This window comes from Rhipicephalus microplus, chromosome X (assembly GCF_043290135.1).
Source record: "Rhipicephalus microplus isolate Deutch F79 chromosome X, USDA_Rmic, whole genome shotgun sequence".
Classification (NCBI taxonomy): Eukaryota; Metazoa; Arthropoda; class Arachnida; order Ixodida; family Ixodidae; genus Rhipicephalus; species Rhipicephalus microplus.
The window spans coordinates 51,036,393-51,058,416 of record NC_134710.1 but is presented as its reverse complement, the minus strand read 5'-3'; positions in this window follow the sequence as shown (position 1 = coordinate 51,058,416).

Genomic DNA, 22,024 nt, shown 5'->3' with positions numbered 1-22,024 from the left:
AGAACTTACGTCCTCCACTGGTCTCGAAGAATCGAAGAGGGAACCAAACTCGGGCTGCTCACCTCGTAGGCGCCGACTCGTGCGTTGGTGTACGGGAGTCAACTGTGCTGGTTCCAACCTTCAGGGTTCTGAGCTATGTTCTCTAACCTGAGATGGGCTTGGAATCATACCCAGCTCCTCCACCAGTTTGTAACGAACAAATACAACGCCGGAAGCTAAAACAGCTATTTATTTATAGCGAACTTGTGCCGTCAACTAAATACACGAGGGTTGACCTGAGCTCGCTAGAGAAATCCTCGTCAACCTCTTCTTTTTGCGTCTCGCCGCGTGCCGCTCCTTCGAAAAACCACCAGCCTTCATTTTCCAGCGCGTGGTGTCGTGACACGTGCAGCCAGCGTTGCATGGCGCGTTTCGCTTGTCAGTTGGTCTGGCAGAATTCATAGAAGCAGGAAGCGGCGCAAGACTTTAGTAGGTGCCTAACAACATGCGGCAATATATATATATATATATATATATATATATATATATATATATATATATATATATATATATATATATATATATTGAGTGGCTGCCAAAGCGGAAAAGTCAACCTGTAGTGTGGTGGGCATGACGGCGTTCACAGAATTCCATGAGAGGGTGCCCGCTACCTCTTTGTCGCCTCCTTTGACGAGGCAGATATGGAACTTGAACTCTAATATATAGGACATTTGGCGCCGTTCATGTACGTGCTGTGTGCGTTCCACTGTCGGAGCTTAGCGAGCGAAATTCCTAAGTAAGTGGCTCGTGGTTGGTGAAGACGAAAAACTATACACCTTCCAGGAAATGGAGAACATGTCGTATGGCAGCGTACACGGACAGCAGTTCTCTCCTGAAGTTGCTGCAGCAGCGCTCGGTAGGTGTTAGCTTCCTCGAAAAGAAGGAAATAGGGCCTCAGATTCCCCCAGCGAGCTGCTGTAATACAGCCGCGAAAGCTGTATCAGATGCATCCACTATTACGCTCTGCGGGACACCGGCCGTGGAGTATTCAAGAAGTGCACCATTTACCAAGGCATATTTGACCTCGCAGAAAGCTTCCTTTGCTTCTTGAGACCAGGTGAAGGTGTCTGAGCCACTCCGTGAAGTGGCCAGCAGGTCGTGAAGAGGTGGAAGGATCTGGGCACAGTGTGGAATGAAACAGCGGTGGAAGCTTACTAAACCCTGAAATTCGCGAAGCTTGCGCTTGGAGGTGTTGAGGAAATCTCGCACGGCTTCAACCTTGGTGGGTTGAGGAAGACCTCCTGAGGCGGGGATGAGGCGTCCAAGAAACGACAGCTGTCCTATACCAAGCCCGCATTTGGCCATGTTCACGACCACGCCATGATCCACTGGGCGCTGGAAAACAGTGCGCAGATGAATCACGTGTTCTTCTGTAGTGCTGCTGGCGACTAACAAGTCGTTAAGATAGGCGTGGCAGACTTTGAGGCCTGGTATAACACCGTCCATGAACCGCTGGAATCGTCTAACCAGCACTTCGGAGTTCGAATGACATTTAGAGGAATTCGAAAAGTCGGAAAGGCGTTGCGATGACAATTTTCTGGACGTCCTCCGGAGCAACGGGAATTTGATAAACCTCACATATCAGTCAATCAATTACACTCTGGCTAAAAAAAGCACCAAACTTCTTCGCCGGTAACACGTCGGCTTCCCGCGCGCAGCTGCTGCAAAGCGTCTTCGCTCGCTCGCGGTAGACACACTCTTCTTCTGCTGGTAGCACCAGCATTCACCCTTCAGGCGGGAACTCTCTTTATCACCTGCTTTGTCACTGAGGACAAAGTGACCCTATGCACACTTGCGCAAAGCTTTCTTAATCTCCTGCCTACACACACGGGCGTAAGCTTCCTCCTTCTCCTAGTCTCCCTTCTCCGCTGCTCGCTTAAATACCTTTCGCGCTATATTTCAGAAAATTCTAATCGTTTCGTCGGCGCGATGCACAGCCAAGGCTGGGGAAAAAGAGACGCGTTTTTAGGACCGTCCACGACTCGTGATGCAACTCTACATCACCATGCCCCTTTCTATCCCGATGGCTCGCTCGGCGGCCGATGTGAGGAGGTGGTTGGTCAGCGAAACTACGCTTCCGGTGGACAGCGTGCCCGGGGAGTCTTTAGATGCTTGTTTTCTTCCTTAGTGTTCACCTTGAGACACCCTTCCACCACCCGGCACCGTCACGGCCGCCAGAACTTGGCGGATATATATATATATATATATATATATATATATATATATATATATATGCTAATAAATAAACATTGATTGGTTGATTTATTGATTGGTTGATACAGATTAGTATGATCCACGCATGGACCGACAAGTCAGACAAGTGCACACACGTTGACAAGTCACGGTCTCCCGCGGCAATCTCTGTAACGAACGAGTGCGCTATGTTCAAATCAGCCAGTGGCTGATAGATGGGCTTTCTACGAGTGATTTTCGAGCGATTTCCGTCATCTGTCGAGAGAAGAGAAAGAAATTTTTGGCTGACTTTATAATTTGAATTTAGGGCCGCTTGCTGAGCTATAATATTTCGCTCGCGTGTTGTCGGGAGCCTCTACTACCGATCGGCAGCGTTTTCTGACCATGCTCAGCAAGTGTTGCAGGGCCCCTTTAAGCGCACACTTATGTCACCAATAAAATAACCGATCACGCTCTCTTATTGCTTTTTAACGAAGCACCCCATTCATTTTTGAATTTCTGCAATCGTGTTTTATATTTAATTTGGTACATTCAGGATCTCATGTACGCAGCCTATTTCCACCAATGTATAATTTTTTGTTAGACACAGAGTAATGAGTGCTTCTTTAAGTGTCATAGTACCTCTGAAGGACTTTTGAAGGCGTTGCATGAATACTGTTGTTGATTTTGAAGAGTTGTACAGGACTGTAGGAAACAACAGAACATGAAATATTGCCCTAATAAAGCGTGGTACTTGCATATATTGTCATCGGGCGTCAAAACATAGGAATGTTACAATTCCTTTTATAGTTTAAAGCTAGTCACCCACTACAATGCGCACACATGACCCACAAAGCCAATCACCCACTACAAAATGCACACACGACCCACCCCAAAGGCAAACACGCTACTTCACTCATAAGGCCACGTAGTTGGTGCATAGCAAGTTAGAAAAGATTTCATACCCGAAGTGTGAAGCACCCACTAGGAACCGAATAGCGCTATTGCGTTCCACTCATAAAGACGAATCTTTAAGGTCCCCCAATATTTGTTACATTATTAATTACCCACTACGGGCAAATGACCCGTAGTGGGTAAGCGCCAAGAATCAAGACACAGCAAGCAAGGCATGCGCAGTCACATCGAAACCAACATCAACATGTCCCGAAGGGTTAGTCAGCACTACTGCGTGCCATGGTCACGATAGAACCGGAACAGACCAACGTCGTACAGAGAGAACGACCACCTATTTCCTGCAGCGTAATTCGGAGCAGAGAACAAGACGTCGACGAGCTATGGGACGCCGTAAGTCGCGAACAAAAGCTTTGTGCGTGACCGTGCAACGATAGGGTGGAGGAGACAGTTGTGCACGCGCTGGCCTCCGAACTCAGTGTGATGGTGGAACTCGAGCCCGCTGGCACTCTCGCCTCACCAGTTCGGAAACAAGAGCAACATGTCAATAGTTGTAGTGATGTGATCCCGAGTGGCTGCGCGGTGCACCGCGTTAGATCTCCGAAGGATGTCCTGACATGTTCGAAGCAACAATCAGCAGTGAGGTGCCAATATTTTCCATGTGCTGACCTATGGGCCCCGCGTGTAGTGTCGGCGGGTGACACCGAACGACCTGTGGCCGGCCTGGAGCAAGAATCGACAGGCGCCGGCAGGGCCCGCGAGCGAAACAGCGAGTCCTGTTTCCACCGACACTGCAACATGACCATGAGGATGGGATGCCAAGGCCGATCCACTGCCGCCGCGACTTCACGACTCACCACCACCTCCGCCATAGCTCGGAGCTCCTTCGTCGGCTCTACCCCCGAACCTTACTTTATTCAGGAGCCAGTCGGCACCTCTTGTTGACTCTCAGACGAGATCTTCCGAAGTGCGGACGCGAATCCACTGCTGGAGTCACTGCCGTAGAAGCTCGTCGCGTTACGTAGGTTTCCTTCACGGCCAGTATGTCCCACACGGTGCACATGCTCGTCGATTGACTTTGGCATGGCGCACATCCTTGATGTCTAAGCCTCGGGCAGCCACTGCAGTAACCACAATGACCGAGCAGGTGCCCGGTCGTTGCCAAGAATTGATTGGAAAGCACCACAACTACAACAGATTCCTGGGCTGTGGTGCGGGGGACAGTCCAACGGTGCACCGGCAGAGTCTAGTTGGGGCAACGCCAATGGTGCAGCCAGCTCTGCCTGGAACAACAAAGGTGCGGATGACAAAAACAATGGTGCAGGCACGGTGGCTTCGTACGACCCCTGGTAGGAAGAGTGCTGTCCCTCGATGGTGCCAAGCTCGCGTTTCGCGAAAGCACTTTTGATGACGGCCAGTGGAGGCTAAAATTCTCAATATTCAGTTCAATATTTATTGTATGATTGGTGCATAATGGGACGCGGACGCAATCTATACGCGTATTCGTAAATAATGTACGAATTTTCTGAATGCGCTGTTTATGCGCTTATAAGATTTTTTAACGTATTGACGCATATTTATAGTTTCAGGTTCCAACTATACACCTAATAACCCAAGTTCCACGATGTGTAGGATGTTTTCAATATTAATAAAATAAGAATTATCATGCGGAACATGCGAAAGAAAGGTGACTGTGTTGTAATTTTTTTATTGAGCGAAGTGTTAAGAAATGACGCTTGAGATATCTACAGAGCCGTCCACTTCTACCGTGAACACCGCGCCGTGTGTCGGCGCTCCGCGGAGCTCCTCGGTCGGGTGCTTCGGAAACTAACGCGCAAACGCAAAGACAGCTGTAGGCGGGGCCTACGGTGTAGGAATATTCCTACACCATGGCGGGGCCTTCGCCACGTCGTCTGCTAGAGGGCGGCTGCTCAACCGCATTGCGCCTGCTTTGCGGTGAAGCAAGCATCTCTTGTTATGTGCGCACACAAATTGAGAAGCCGGCACAGTCCTCGAGAAGCGAAGCGACTGTGCGTTTTCTGCAAGCAATCGTACAAGTAATAAACCTCGCCCCATACATGAGCAAAACTTTCAAGCCGCGCTGCCACTGATAAAGCTAGGTTATTCACCGGAACCGTAAGAATATTCCCACACCTCGCACGACTTTTATGATCAGCCCAAATGTGGGCACTGCAAAAAGCACAATAAAAATAAACTGGGTGTATCATGCCAGGTATTAAGTGTGAATGCTGCAGCAATGCACCAGCTGCAATGCACTGTTATTGAAAAGAACTCATAGAAGAGTGCATAATCAGGATTTAGTCTGATCTTGTCTTGTCTTGTCTTGTCTCCTAGATCTTGGCTCATACCCACATGGGGAATTGGCCACACTGTACCTCTTGATAGATCATTTTTTACAACGTTTGCTAAAAGATAAAGAGAAATTAGATAGAAACAATAATAATGTTCCTTTGAATAAACGTGAAAAAATTGCAGAAGAATACGATAAACCAGAATATATAAAACAAACTAACAAGAATGAGGAAGGGGAAGAAAGAATTGGATATATCTGGCAGTACCACTGGCAGCGTATCCTTCTGGTTGCCTGAATGAATTTATGTAGCGCTGACAGAATAAAACTGTGGCCCACACCCAACTGACTGGCTCCAAACGATAATAGGGTGGATGTATTGACTGGCAATCCGAGCATACCAATCGGTCTTTCAAGAATTATTCGGCGCCCCGCCGCGGTGGTCTAGTGGCTAAGGTACTCGGCTGCTGACACGCAGGTCGCGGGTTCAAATCCCGGCTGCGGCGGCTGCATTTCCGATGGAGGCGGAAATGTCGAGGCCCGTGTGCTCAGATTTGGGTGCACGTTAAAGAACCCCAGGTGGTCAAAATTTCCGGAGCCCTCCACTACGGCGTCTCTCATAATCATATGGTGGTTTTGGGACGTTAAACCCCACAAATCAATCAAGAATTATTCGGCGCAGTGAGGCGAAGCGGCGGCATGTGAGAAGAAAGTGATCTATTGTTTCCGGTTCATTGCAAACTACACATAGGTTAGTTAATGAAAATCCTGATTTGTTGAGATAAAAATTTAACAGAGGAACTTTACAGCGAAAGCTTGTGAGGGTCACCTCACATACACAGGAAAGGCATTTTGCGGTGTTCCATGTGAATTGCAAGTGCCAAAATTCTTCAGATTGTAGAAGCGACGTTTCGTTCATTTTTAAGATTAACAGGCGTTTGAATCGTTCGGCAGTAATAAAAGGAAACTGTGGAGCTACTAGCACCACCGGGAAATTTAAAGATGCCGAAGCGAGCGAATCAGCAATTTCCTTTAGTTCAATTCCAGCATGCCCGGGGACCCAAATAAACCGAACTGCTGATAGGCTATGTGGTACGAGAGACCAAAATATCCTGAGAAGAGGAGACTTCTTTACGGACGTTAGATGTGTACATACAGACAAAGCATCCGAAATAATAATAGCTTTTGATTACTGATAATTTAGTTTTCGAAGAGCCAATGTAATAGCCAGGAATTCTGCGAGATAAATCGGTGTGAAGTCAGGCAATCGGAGCGCAAAAGACCAATTAAGCTGATGAGAAAAAATACCTACTCCAGCCTTCTGAAGATTTTGCGTTGTGCCCGTCGAAATTACAACGTATTTAGGAAAATGACTTAGATTGTCTTGAAGGAGGCCCTCCAGAACATGCTTTGGAAGTAACTTAGCATTTTTCGGAAAAATATTATCGAAAATTAAGTCAACTGGCACCGAGCATTGGGTTTGGGGAGTTAAATGCCGGAGGGAAACGTGAAGATTTGATAGCAGAGACTCGACGAAAATGACTTGGGGTCTTTGATAACGAGACCACGGGCGCTGAAAGAAAGAAACTGGATGTTTGATGAAAACTGTCTGAGAACAGAAGAGGGGTACATCGTAAAGTTTTAAAAATGTTTGCACAGTAAGCTGTCGAAATCTAGCATCAAGTGGAATGATTCTAGCTTCCAAATAAAGCACGCTATTCGCGACACACCTAGGTAGCCCGAGACACAGCCGCAGAGCTTGCCTTTCTAGCAATATAAGAGGTCTTAATTTGTACTCAGCACTTCCAGAAAACAGAACGCAGCCAAACTCCAGAATTGGGCGTACGTAAAGTTTGTATATCATAAGTAACGTATCCCTGCGCATCCCTGAATTTTTATTGCAAAACCAGCGGAGCAATCCTACGGCGCTTTCTGCTTTACGGGTGTTTGATTCTATTTGTTGCTGCCAATTTAAATTGTCCACGTAAACAATACCAAGATATTTTAGCGCTGTTACTTGTGAAATCGGATCATTTCGATAATGCAGTGAAAGAAATACGGGAACGGATAGAGGGAATACAAGCAGAGCACATTTACTAACATTAAGTGAAAAAGACAGCCCGCCAAGCCATACCTCAAGCTCACTCAAATATGACTGCAAGATTTGATATAAACTATTGATATCTCGGGATGACGAGAAAAAAGCAATATCATCGGCGTAGACATAAAGAGGAACATTTTTATGAACGGGAATAGATGATAATAATATATTAAATAAAAGAGGTGACAGGACTGATCCTTGCGGAACACCTCCTGTTTGCTTATATGAGGCAGAAGTAATTCCCTCGTGGCAACAAAAGAATTGTCTCTCAAAGAGAAACTCCTGAACCCAAGATATAATGTACTTGGGAACCTCACAGTCCACTAATCTTGAAATTAATGTACTGTATTCCACACTATCGTAGGCTTTTGCGATATCTAACGTGACTAATGCAGAAAGCTCACCAGATACTTTTGCAAGGCGAATTCGGCTTTCCAAATCAACATGAGCCGACCATATAGAGCACCCCTGTCTAAATCCTACTTGCCTTGGTGAAAGAATGTCCTGACGAGCGATGAATTCACTGAGCCTTCTATGAAGAATTCTTTCAATTATTTTAACTAGGTTTGAAGTAAGCGAAATTGGCCGAATGTTATCCAGGACATATCCGAGGCTTGAATTTTTTCGCAGCAACACAACTTTAGCAATTTTCCATGCGCTTGGAATCCATGTGTGCTGTAAGGAGCAGTTAACAATATTCAAAAGCTCCTCGGGATGGGAATTAAATATCAATTTAATCATAGAGTTTGTAATCTGATCTGGACCGGGAGCTGCTTGCTTTACAGTTAGTATGACATCTGCCAGTTCAGCCATAGTGACTTCCCGAAAGTCCGAGGTTGCGCTTTTGAATGTCACAGGTCTCAAGCATGACGAAGCGAAACGCGCTTCAAGTCCTTTCATGATGCCCTCTAACAAATCTGTTGTCTCTTTAGGAGACAGCACTACTGAATGCGAATATGCTGGTACCTTCGTCGATTTTTTGTTCCGTAGAAACCTGTACAGGGCAGATCTTTTATCAGGTTTTGATAAACGCGAATGTAAGTCAGAATTGTGTTTATCTTTAGCTATCGCAACCGTACGTTTAAACAGCGCTGCGTGGAATTTATAGTCAACCCAATTTTTCGGAGTATGGTTGTGGCGTAAACGTTTCCAAGCAGCCTTACGTCGCCTATACGCAAGCGTACAATCTTCATTCCACCAAGCTGAATTTGACGGTGTGCTGCGGTACTTAACAGAAAACTCTGCCGGCTGGATAGAGTCACTTAGACACGCTACGACTGAAGCAGCTCGTTGCTGTCCGACGCGTCCTCTGAATGACGAGAGCGCGGAATTTAAAACCGTTTCATAAATTTTATAGTTAGTGAACCGTTGTTGCCGGATAGCAGAGGTAAGTTGTGGTAGCATTATTTCATAGGTAATTGGTACATGATCACTACTCGTCCCATTATCAAACGTTTCCCACGATGAAATCATAAACTGGCCACACGAAAATGTTAGGTCTAATGTTGATGAGCTTATCCCGCGTAGAAAGGTAACTTGTCCGAAGTTATGACAGCGAAAATTATTATCCTGCAACCAATTCCACAATCTTTTGCCACAGCCATCTGTTTTAAGCCCCCAAGAAGTGTGATGCGATTTAAAATCCCCAGCCAATAAAATTGAATTTGACGAAGAATTCTTGATAACATAATCTAGGTGATCTGTGGATTTTACTTCATTCGGAAAGTACGCATTAATCACTGTAATCCTGTTGGAGTTAGGTAACAAACAATCTATTCCTAACAATTCACAATCCGGACAAATATGTTCAAAAGTTACAGTAACATGATGACACATTTTTGAAGATATTAGAACCAATAATCCACCTCCTCTACCTGGCCGATCCAGTCTAAATGTTCGAAAATATTTCAGAGTAAATGTTTGGTTTACTGAAAGCCAAGACTCTTGAAGTAAAATTATATTAGGATTTGTTTGCTGTATGAGATAAATAAGATCTATGTAAGCGGAAGATACGGAGTGACAATTCCACTGAAGAACTTTTACAGGCGCTATGATGGACTTAATATAGTTGACTCTACTGCAGAACGCAAAACGTCCTGCTCATTGTTGGTATCAGTAATAACTTTTTTTGGTTTTGACATTGGCAAATTGGTTGGAGACAATGGAGCATTGCGTCGTTTATGAGTGATATTAGCAAGCCTCATGTCCCCAAACGACCCACTGGGCCCCACAGGGGTCGGCGACTGAGTGCTGACGAGCGTTTCACGGGTAACATCTTCTTGACGCCGATTATTTTGTTTATTGTCGAGGTGCTCAGCTTCACCCTGGACCGTGAAATTGTATGCAGCAAAGGAGGGAATAAGGCTGTTTAACCTGGCGGCGAGCATCTCGGTCAGACCTTCAGCAAAGGTGTTGAAAAGCCGTTCCATAATCATCGGCAGAAGCGACCGTCGCTTCAATTGACCCGCACTGGCGTGACGTAGCAGCAGCATACCCCACTTCGCGCTCTTTAATGAAGGAAGTTGCCTCAGACCGAGAACAACGGCGTTTCTCCATTACATCTAAAATTTGTGTTTCACATTCTCGAGCAGGGCAGCTATTGTCCGTGGCTGTGTGTGTGCTCCATCACATAGGCAACACCTGCAGTTGTCTACCTGACAATTTGATGCGGCATGTGCCCCACCGCAATTCGCACATCTCAATGAGGACCTGCAAGCATTAGCGCTATGTCCAAATCGCCAGCAGTTACGGCATTGCAGTGGGCGAGGTGTCAATGCCTCTACACGGAATAGATAAGGCCAGGCCTTCAGCTCAGAGGGGCGTGTGAGACCAGCAAAGGTAACGATGACGCTTTCAGTAGGGACTCGCGTATCACCTACAGGTCTGGTGCATCTGTAGACAGATGTCACGCCACCCGGAGAGACCATCTTTAAGAATGCTTCAGGACTAATGTTAGTTGGAACACCACGAACAATGCCCTTCACGCAAGCAAGATGAGGGGGGATAAAAGCGCGAACAGCAATGAACGCAAATCTTGTGGCGGCCAGTAAGTCTGTTAAGCATTGAATATTTGAAGACCTGCATAGTATGCCAGTCTTGCCGAAACGCCTCACCTCCGAGATGTCCAGAAAATGACCACTTATGTTGCGAAGTTCTTCTTGGAACACCTCCGTTTCACTCAACCGAATGTTCCACCATCAGTGGGCACAAGCGCGACAGGCAAACTGCTTACGCCGTTCTTGAAGAAACACTCCAGTGGTACAGATTCAGCAGGGTGACTGGCCAGCCCTGGCCGGGGCCGGAGACCGGCATTGATGGCTCCTGAAAAAATCAGCAAAAAGAAATTCTACCGCTAATAAAGAACCAAAGGTGATGACTGTGGCCAATCCCCTCCCACAGGCCGTGCAATAGAAAGCGCCACCTACTGCAGGAACGATCGCCTTCTTCGCTCAGGCTACCTCATCTGCCATCCCTTCTTCTTCACCGTTCTCGGTGCGCGTTCTGCCAGTCTGATCTGGTCAAAAAGTAAAAAAAAAAGAGAAGTTCTGTTCAAGCTTATGTGAAATTAAAAATAAAAAGTTGGGACATTTAGAAATGCCTTTCAGATAGCTCAACTGTTGTACTTATATAATTATATTAGATTATTTAGAAGCGGGTGGCATCACCATGAGATTCGATCACCGCCCTCATCCTATTAAGAAGAGAGGCATACAAGGCGTCGAATGTGTGAACGTTCGCCCTGACTTCCTCCCACTAGTCTTGTACTGTTGACCACGGGTTGTTCGAAGACAAGCCATGCAGGCTGTGGGTGCACAACGCTGCCTTAATGTTTCCTCTTATGTTCTCAATGATGTTCATGTCTGCGGATTGTGATGGCCAGTCCAGCACAGCAACTCCACGATCTTGCAGGAAAGAAGAAGTCAGTTTGGACACGTGTACTGGGGAGCGGTCTTGTTGAATGATGCAGTCTCCATCTAGAAACACTTCTCCCAAAAGGAATGACAACGCCCCGTCGTCAGATTGGAGCAGTAGCTCTCAGCCGTGAAACAGCCATGCACCCTGACGAGAGGACCAAGGCCATCCTTCGTGATTGCCCCCCAGACAGTCACCGAACTTCAGCCACTCGCGGCTACTCGCTGTATCTATCGCGCCATATATCTGCAGGAAATGAACAAGTATAGGTCATGATAGAAGAGACTCCGAGCGCAAAACCAGGTTCCCATAAAAATAGAGACAGTGAGCTTTAGCAGACTAGGCATGAGATGCCATAGCCGCCGACCATTTGGCCTGCCGGTCGTTTACAGAGGTTTCCGGGCGTGCTTCCCGATATCTGTGAGTCACTCGTGCATCAACTTTCAAATTGAAAGTCGCCTTCACGGGTTACCTCATCAGTTGAAATAGAGTTACGAAGAATTTTCAATAAAACGTTCCTTAATATACATACACTTTTCGTCACTTGTACCAGCAAAAAGCAATTAGTTGGGAGTTTTAGATAACATTGTTTATTGTTCTAGATATCAACGAAATGTTAGAGGGGCTCTTTTCAGTGTCTAATGAACTCCAATAAATTACCTTCCTGTCAAATATCACTCGCACCATGCATTAACTAATAGAGAGAAGATTTCTGACAATATTTAGCTGCTAACTTGGAATCAATAAAGTATTACCAGAAACTGCACAGTCATATACCAGGTAACTAAAGCGCTGCTAAAAGTTGCGAGTGAAATTCACACAAACACGACTGCTCCTTGAAAGTTTAAGAACACTGCTTTACATACCGCGTGTTCATGGGGTGCCAAACTCGTGTTCTCTGATCCCACCGAGTCCTGAAAGCGGACTGGTCCGTGAATACTACGCGTTTCCAGTGAGATGCAGACCAGTTGGCGCGATATTCAGCAAACTGGAGCCGCTTCGCCTTGTTCTCAGCTCGCATGAGCGGCTTCCGTTCGGCTTTTAAGTCACGCTTCGTAGAGGTGGCGCTTAATGGTTGTAGCCAAAACGTGGTTCAGTCCGAGCTCAGCCTATACTTCTCGGACTGTAGTTTTCGGCAGTTCTACCACGGCTGCCACAATTCGCAGGTCTTCGTCCCTTGTAGTCACCCGGTGACAAGGCCGCTGAGGGGCGTCTCCAGTGCGTCCTTTATTCCATTACGCTAGAATGATCTGGTTGACAGTTGCAGGAGGGCGGTTTCTCATCGCAGATATAGCACGTTGAGAATATTATCGCAGGCATAAATCTACGATGTGTCGTCTTTCGTCTTCCGGCATGGTTCTTCAATTATAAGGCAATTCTGGAATGAAGTACTACCGAACATAAGGAGCCCTTTTATCACGGGGCGATGAAAAAAAGGAAAGTTTGACAGTGCTATGATTTAAAAGGTCAAAAGAAATTACTGCAGTTGACTAACGTTTCGAGCTAAGAAAGATACGAAGCGATAAGCGGGCCTTGTGTCGCCCAGAGACAAAAAAGTATGAAGCTTTATTTTGCACCAGCTCACAGCAGTAAAAATTTGTTATCGGCGCTTCTTTGGTGCACTGATTTCCCCGTACGAGTTCCGCTGAACCAGAACGTTTTTATATTATCTGCATGAATGGCACGAAGAAACACGGCTGCTGGTGAGCAGTGAATAAGAGTGGATTATTAGCGAGATAAATTCGGTAGCACATGAGAGCAGTGCTATTGGTAACATGCATACTTTATAATAACAGTTCTCTAAGATTAACGGACTAGTCACATTCTTTTGTTTACAGGTTACTAACTAATCAAAATTTTCATACATTGAAATATGTTATGTCAGGCTTTGCACGATATATTCATCACTAATTTCGCAGCACTCATCTTTGGGCTGATCCGTCTTGTGCGCTGCGGGATATTATTTCTGTTACACTGAATAGCTTAGTGTGGGAGGGATCGGGAGTTTTTACAAAGAAATTTTGTTCAGCGTAAGATTTTCGCTGTACGTTTTTCACGAGAGCATCAATCTGGCTATTGTTAGAAGAAAATAACTTTACTTTGCTTTATTCGATATGAATTTCCCATGCCAATGTACCGATCATTATTCAGTGGAGACCCAGGTAACGATGTTTTAAAGAGAGTAAAAAGGATGCAAGTCACACCGGGAGCCAAAACATTTTTATTTAAGCTGCATAGTGGGATATTGCCTGTTAAAGCGTTTTTGGAGAAAAAGGACTGCTTTCTGCCTTGGGGTACGTGTTGTTTTATTTGTAAGCTGCCAGAAACAGCTAACCACGTTTTTTTACATTGTTAGGAGGGGGTCTATTTTCGGGATGTGTTGCACAGATCAGTGAAAAAAGAATTTCCACGGGACCCGCGTGGCATTAGATTTCAAACTGTAAAGAACGAAGACGGGGCTCTTTTTGATGCAGTTATGCTCATGGGCCTCCACTGCATATGGAGAGCGAGAATGCCAGGTTGCCATTGTGATAAGGATGCACGGCCGGCACGGGCCTATTTTAGAGACAACATTCACTGGTTTCTTGAGATTTACAAAGCGGTACCGGAGCCACCAGTATGGCTTCCTCGACTGGAGCCGTTGGTGAACTTGCGCGATTTTTAGCTTAACGAAACCAGCATCATGCTGGTTGATTGGTAAGCCATCATGTAAATATTGTACATTGCATACTGTGTTTCCAGTGTTGCTTGTATTTTGTGTTCTGTACCAAATCCAGGTAATAAAGAAAAAAAGAATAGCTTAGTTGTGGCAGTGCCAGCGCGGCTTGAAAGTTGTTCTCATGTATGGGTCCCAGGTTTATTACTTGTACGATTGCTTGCAAAAAGTCCACATTCTCTGTCCTTCTCGGGAACCGAGCCAATTTCTCAATTTGCGTGCGCACTTAACAAGAGTGATGCTGGCTCCACCGCACAGCGGACGCAATTCAGTCGAGTGGCCGCGCTCTAGCAGATGACGCGGTGAAGGCCCTCCTACAGATGTCACTACGCTTGCGCGCTATAGTTTCTGAAGCACCCGGCAGAGGCTTTCCGCGAAGTGCCGGCCGCACGGCGTGGTGTTCAGGGTAGAAGTGGACGGCTCTGTACATATGTTGTTGAACAGATATATTGTTGCGCACATGCGTGAAGACAACGAAGCGTATAAGGTGAACGCACTTGTCGCCCAGAGTGAGAAAGGAAGAAGATCAGGAGGATCTCTATTCAGTCGGCCGCTTCTGAGCTGCCCCTCACGACCTAATAAACGACCCCTTTCAACCTCTACCGGTCTCTTTCAAACGTAACAGAGTGGTGGAGGTGCTTGGTAAGCACTTCAACTACGGAACGATCACTGCCACAGCTCCGACGAAGCCGTCGACCTCCGGTCTCCCACTATCTGCCGTGAGTGACTTTGACATGCCCGAAGAAGCAGGAATTCCCAGGACAGCACCGTCTGGTCCTCTTCCATACTACCGAGTTCCACTGCCCTTGGGGGAAAAGCCGGAGAACATGTCGACGCCTGGCTAACCAAGTACAAACGTGTGGGCAAGTTTAACGGTTGGGATGCAGCCGCTATGCTAGACAAGGTAGTGTTCTCCCTGACCGCCACCGCACTGGTATGGTACGAGAACCACGAGGACGCACTCACGACGTGGGACCTTTTTGTTGAAGAGCTCAGGGCGTGTTTCGGTGACTCGGTTGCTAGAAAGAAGCGGGCTGAGCAAACACTGTCGCAATGGGCACAGCTACCAGGTGAGACATGCACCACTTACATAGAAGAAGTGTGCTAGGTGGTCTGTGCTACCATGTCGGAAGAGGACAAAGTTGGTCATCTGCTCAAAGGGATTGCTGAGGACGTGTATAATTTTCTAATTGGAAAAGAAAGCCTCAGTTCTGTGTCCGACGTCATTCAGCATTGCCGAACGTTTGAAACGCTCAAGATGCGTCGAATCGCGCCCAAGTTTGGTCGACTGGCTAACGTTACAACTGTTGCCAGTGTGGAAACGAATCCTGACTTCGACCTCTTTTCTACCATTCGACAGATTGTTCACGAGGAACTGTCCCACCGAGAAATGTCGTATTCGACAGCTGACTCTTCCGAGTTGTGTCTGCCACGTGAAGCTATGGATGTGCCTCCTTTGACCCCATGGCAACCAACGATAAGCGCGGCAACTGTGAAGTACAGCCCCACCCCACAGTCAAGGATGACAACCCGATTTCCCGCGTTGCGGTATGACCGACGCTCTCAGCGCATGCCTGCTCGACACCCGACGTCTCGTTACGACGTACCCGACCAGTACATCCGTTACAAAAGAACAAATGATGACGCTCTCGATTCATCGACGAGCGACCAACGTTTCGAATTCGGCCGGTGTGCTATTCCTGCGGTGTGCCAGGCCACATATCGCGGTTTTGCAACCGTCGGGTGACTTCTCGGTACCACCAACCATCCGACTTTTCACGACCCTTCGAACAGTCTCATGGTATCCGGCGGCCGGCCCACATACCACCTGATGACAACCATTAGCCCAGCAACTTCCGCAACCACTCCCCGGCATCTGACAGGAGTTTAACGCCCCCACCGCGACCTCGTGCTCATCGTTTTCCTTCACCGCTGCGTCGCAAAACACCCTCTTCGCCACCGGAAAACTAGCCAGCGTGGCCAATGGGGGTGAGGTCGCTGGAAACGTGCTACTGACAGAAATACCTCGTGTGTATGTTTAAAAACAAAGTGCGTGTTTTGGTGGATTATGTGCCTATGATGGCCTTGGTGGACACAGGTGCAACGATTTCCGTGATGAGTGCTTCCTTTAAAGACGTGTTAAGGTGGAAAGTTGTTTTTACCTGGGATTAAACTTCGACGTTCTGTGGAGTGAGTGGAGAGCCGTGTCGCCCTATTGGTGTGTGTAGTGCTGAAGTATTTTTGGGATTCCATTATCATAACGACAGAGTTTGTGATTATTCCTCGGTCGACACGTGACGTCATTCTCGGCATGGACTTCTTGCGAGAATGTGGTGCCACTGTAGACTGTCGCACGGGGAAAGTCTTTGTGAGTGGCCAGATGCCGCCAGAACTTCTGGAAACTCCAGCGGACAACCAAACTACGCTGTGTGTCTGTGGCGATACGTTCATACCTGCGTTGTCTACTGTACGTGTTCCTGTTGTTTGTCGTGGCGCGGATTCTGACAGCTTCGGTGTGAGCGTAGAGCCAATGCACATAAACTGCGTGAAGAAGAATGTGTTGGTTCCCCATTGTGTGGTGTCGATCAATGGCGGACGAACTGGCCCATGGACTGTAAACTGTTCCTCTGAGCCCGTGACATTACACAATTGTTTGAAATGTGCTTCAGTCAGCAAAGAACACGCGACCTTATCAGTGGTTGAGCTCACAGACGTGCTGGAAGAACGTGAAGGAACTGGTTGTCACAATTTGGACGGGGCGCTTATAACGATAAATAAGTCGCTTAGCTCAAGCGAGCGCCGAACTTTAATGAATGTGCTGTTGAAGCACGTTTCGGTATTTTACTTTGCGCTGAAGGGCAAAGTAATCCCTATCCCCCTGTTTTGAACGCGCCATACCATCAACACTGGTGCGGCAAGTCCGATTCGCCAAAAACCATATCGTGTTTCCCCGTCCGAAAGGCAAATTATCAACGACCAAGTGCGGAAAATGATGCAAAAGGGAGTGGTACAAGAGTCAGCCAGTCCGTGGGTATCACCGGTAATCCTTGTTAATAAGAAAGATGGATCTTGGATATTTTGTGTCGACTATCGCCGACTCAATGCCGTGACTAAAGAGGACGTATACTCGCTGCCCCGTATAGAGAATGCAATAGACTGCATACATTCAGTTTCTTATTTTTCCTCCGTAGACTTACGATCTGGTTATTGCCAAATTCTGATGCACCCAGAGGACAAGGAAAAGACTGCCTTTGTAACCCCTGATGGGCTCTTTGAATTCAACGTGATGCCATTTGGACTATGCAATGCACCGGCGACGTTCGAGAGGTTTATAGACACCATTCTGCGTGGCTTGAAATGGAACATCTGCATGTGCTACCTCGATGACGTCGTCATCTTTGGCCGCACGTTCAGTGAACACAACTCTCGTCTGCATACTGTTTTGAACTGCATCCGAAACGCTGGCCTAATTTTAAACTCGCAGAAATGCCACTTCGGAGACAGCCAGACGCTTGTGCTCGGGCATCTCGTTGACAAGGATGGCACCCGCCCTGACCCCCAGAAGACAGCAGCCGTGGAGGCGTTCAATGCACCGCGTTCCGTCAAGGAGCTTCATAGTTTCCTGGGGCCTTGTTCGTACTTTCGCCGCTTTATTCCGAAGTTTACCGACGTTGCGTATCCTCTCGCATGCCTCTTACGAAAGGACAATTCCTTTAAGTAGACTCCGGAGTGCGATTCTTCATTCCGTCAATTGAATTTTTTGCTGACGTCATGACCCGTCCTTCAGCACTTCAGTCCTTCTGCTCCGACAGAGCTTCATACGAATGCTAGCGGCATAGGTATTGGAGCCGTCCTAGTACAACGTTGCGGTGACCGCGAACACGTTATCGCATACGCAAGTCGCTCCCTAAGCAGGCCGGAACGAAACTATACTGTCATTAAACAAGAATGCCTGGCGGTAATATTTGCAATTCAGTGGTTTAGGTCTTACCTGTACGGACACCCATTCACAGTCGTAACCGACCACCACTCGTTGTGTTGGCTTGTAAACCTTCGTGACCCTTGTGGCCGTCTTGCACGCTGGGCACTCCAGCTACAAGAATACAGTTTTACCGTCGCTTACAAGAGTGGTCGTCGACATGCTGACGCGGACTGTCTTTCACGTATGCCACTTAGCACAACAGACTGTGAATCCGATGACCTTGACCAGCTTGTAGCGTCTGTATCGCCTACATTCCCGGACTACCCCAGTTTCAGAGAAGAACAACGGAAGGACGCTAAACTAGCACCACTATTCGCCGCTGCATCCGCTTCCACTATAGCACGCCGTTTTTGTATGCGTGATGGACTGTTGTTCAAAAGGAACCTCTCCAGCAGTGGCACGCGTTTCCTTCCAGTGGCCCTGGAGAGCCTGCGAACAGTTATTATGAGTGTCATGCACGACGACCCTACATCTGGACATTAAGGTTTGGCGCGGACGCTTCACCGGACTAAAGAGCGCTTTTATTGGCCCGGTATGCAGAAGTCCGTGGAGAGTTATATGGCAAGCTGCATGCAATGTCAGCGTCACAAACGTCCATCAACTGGTCCAGCTGGTCTTCTACAGCCGATGCCAACTCCAAGCGCACCTTTCGAACAAGTGGAGATTGACTTTCTGGGCCCCTTTCCGAAATCGGCTAAGGGCAATCGATGGATAATTGTTTGCGTCGACTACCGCACACGCTACTTCGAGACCGCGGCCGTCCCCTCCGCAACTGCCAGTGAAGTCTCGACGTTCTTGCTACAGTACGTCATCCTCCGACACGACCCACCTCGCCTGATTATCAGCGATCGTGGGCGACAATTCACAGCGGATGTCGTGGAGGAGCTACTTAGTTTGTGTGAATCCCGACTGCGTCACTCGACACCATCATCATCATCATCATCATCAGCCTGACTACGTCCACTGCAGGACAAAGGCCTCTCCCATGTTCCGCCAGTTAACCCGGTCCTGTGCTTGCTGCTGCCAATTTATACCCGCAAACTTCTTCTACTTCTTTATACCCGCACTCGACACCATACCACCCCAAACTGATGGGCTGACGGACCATACCAACCGCACCATTATCAACATGTTGTCTATGTATGTCTCATGCGACCACAAGAACTGGGATGACGTACTCCCATTCACTACTTACGCGTTCAACACCGCGAAGCATGAGATTACAGGTTATAGCCCTTTTTGCTTTATGTACGCTAGACCCGGCACACAATCGACACAATCTTACCTTTCTGTGAACACGACAACGTCACTGTCGCCGAGACTCTCTGCCTTGCTGAAGAGGCGCGTCGCATAGCTCGACTAAGCACATTGGCATCGCAAGACAAAGCGAAAGCACGCTATGACATTCACCGTCGACCAGCGATTTATCGCCGTGGTGATCTGGTGTGGTTGTGGACTCCGATGCGCAAGCGCGGGTTATGCCAAAAGTTTTTGGCTACTTACGATGGAGCTTTTGTCATTGTCGACATATTCACAGAGATCAACTATGTAATAGCTCGTCCCACGGCGAGTGGTCGACGAGCTGACAAAACTCAAGTAATTCATGTTGCCCACCTGAAACTGTACACGCCACAACGACTCGTATGACTCGTCCGGCGTCCTTCGTCTGCGTGGAGAGGAATGTTGCGCACATGCACAAAGACAACGAAGCGGATATGGTGAACGCACTTGTCGCCCGGAGTGAGAAAGGAAGAAGAGGATCAGGAGGATCTCTTACCAGTCGGCCTCTTCTGAGCTGCCCCTCACGACCTAATGACCGACCCCTGTCAACCACTACCAGTCTCTTGTAAATGTAACAATATGCTAAAACAGTGGTATGTTTACTGTTGCGTAATGATACCAATAGGAACATAGGTATTAGCGAAACCAGAAGCAGTAAGCTAATATGCTGCACTTGTGCCAGGGAGGATGGCGGCCCTGGACACTGCTGGATAAATGAGCTTCAGTAGATGGCGCTTCACTACACTTGTGGTTAACCTGACGTGACGGCTGTATGATAGTAGTACGTATGTACATTTATGAGATTGTATAGTCAGCGCTGCAACCTCACGAATATTACGATCTACTTGAAAAGCAGCTCTGAGACCTAGCGTTGCTCTGTGGTAGTATGCTTGATTGGCACGCAGAAGGTTACCTGCTGGGACCATGATAATTGTTCTTTGCACTCGTTTGGTCAACGCTGCCGATGCCAGATTTTAGGGGCGAAGCTCCTTACGTCCCACAAAACCGAAACTGAACGCCTTCACAACAAAAATGAAAACATATGTGTAAATGACCAAGTCTATGTTTAATCAACTATACGACAGCACAATACATGATCACCGGCGCCGCCAGTTTGTGCGTCCCGTCCACCTGTTCCTGCGTCCGTCCGTCCGTTCGTCCGTCAGTTCGTCCGTTCATCCGTCTATCCGTCCGTCCTTTATATTATTCGGCGACTTCAACGTAGAGATAACGGATCTTATGACCTATAGCTTCGCCCACTCATCGTCATTCACTTCGTGAAGGTGCACTGATCTTTCTTAACGCCCTCGCGCTGTTCCTTGGTTGATATGAACTGTCAATTACCTTCATTGCATTGCACTTAACTGCAGTTGATCTTGACCCGACGTGACAGCTGTATCGCAGGAATACATATGTAATGTTTATAAAATTGAATAGCTATCCCTGCATCACCAATTAAAACGTCACGAACATTATGGTATATTTCAAAAACAGCTGCGAGATCTGGCGTGGCTCTGTGGTACAATACTTGGTTGCCACGCATGCAGAGTACTGGGATTCGATTCCTGCTGGCACCCTGACATTATTTCTTTACATTCGGCGGGTCAAAGCGGCCGATGCCAGCTTTTTCTTAACGCTCACGCGTTAAAGTTACCCATGTGTCTTCTCGCCGTTCCTGGGCAGGTATTAATTTTCGAATTCTGAATATGGAATGCAGCGCAATCGACTCGTATTTTTTTCCATTATTGTTTTTGAAGTGACTCTAGGCGGTGCCGCCATTTAGCGGGACGTTTAGTGGTGGCGCTAGGTACAACCCAGTTTGAAGCAATTACTCTACTTTAGTCTCCACCACTGTTAAAATTCAAACGACGTGACTTCGAAGCCGTTGGCTCAGTCGAGCGAAAATAATGGCGGAGGGAACCTCCACCGGTAGCCAAAAAGAGCTTCTCCTCCACGTTTCTACATCTCCAGCTCGCAGCGAAAGTAATCGAGCTGGGGCACGGCTCCACTGTGGCCGACCGGCGGCGGCTGTGGCAGGAGCCCAGAGAAGAAAAAAAAACACAGCATATTCACGGAGTGGATATTGATGAATGGGGCGAAGCTTGAAAGGGTTTCATCGGTAAACCATGAATCCTCCACCCCTCCGTCCATCCGTCCTTCCGTCCGTCCATCCGTCTGTCTGTCTGTCTGTCTGTCTGTCTGTCTGTCTGTCTGTCTGTCTGTCTGTCTGTCTGTCTGTCTGTCTACGACAACGGACATGGACAGACAGACGGGCTGGCTTCGACGACGTATACAGGAGGGACTGAGCCACAACACAATTGCATGAGGCCTGCGTGCGACGCCGCTGCAATCAAAGAGGCAAACGTGAGTGACCATCAAATGGTCTGGGCGATTTGTTTTCTTACATTGTTGTATATTTCCAGGCCACTGGCTCGTTGGCGTTTGATGATAGGGTCAAGTTCGTCGCACAAGTTACGTACCGTTCGTTTTGACAGACGGAAACATTATCGGAACTCTTTTGTTCGGTCAACTATTCAAATGCATCATTTACCTCGCTTCGTCGTCTCTGCTTGGATGGATGGATGGATGGATGGATGG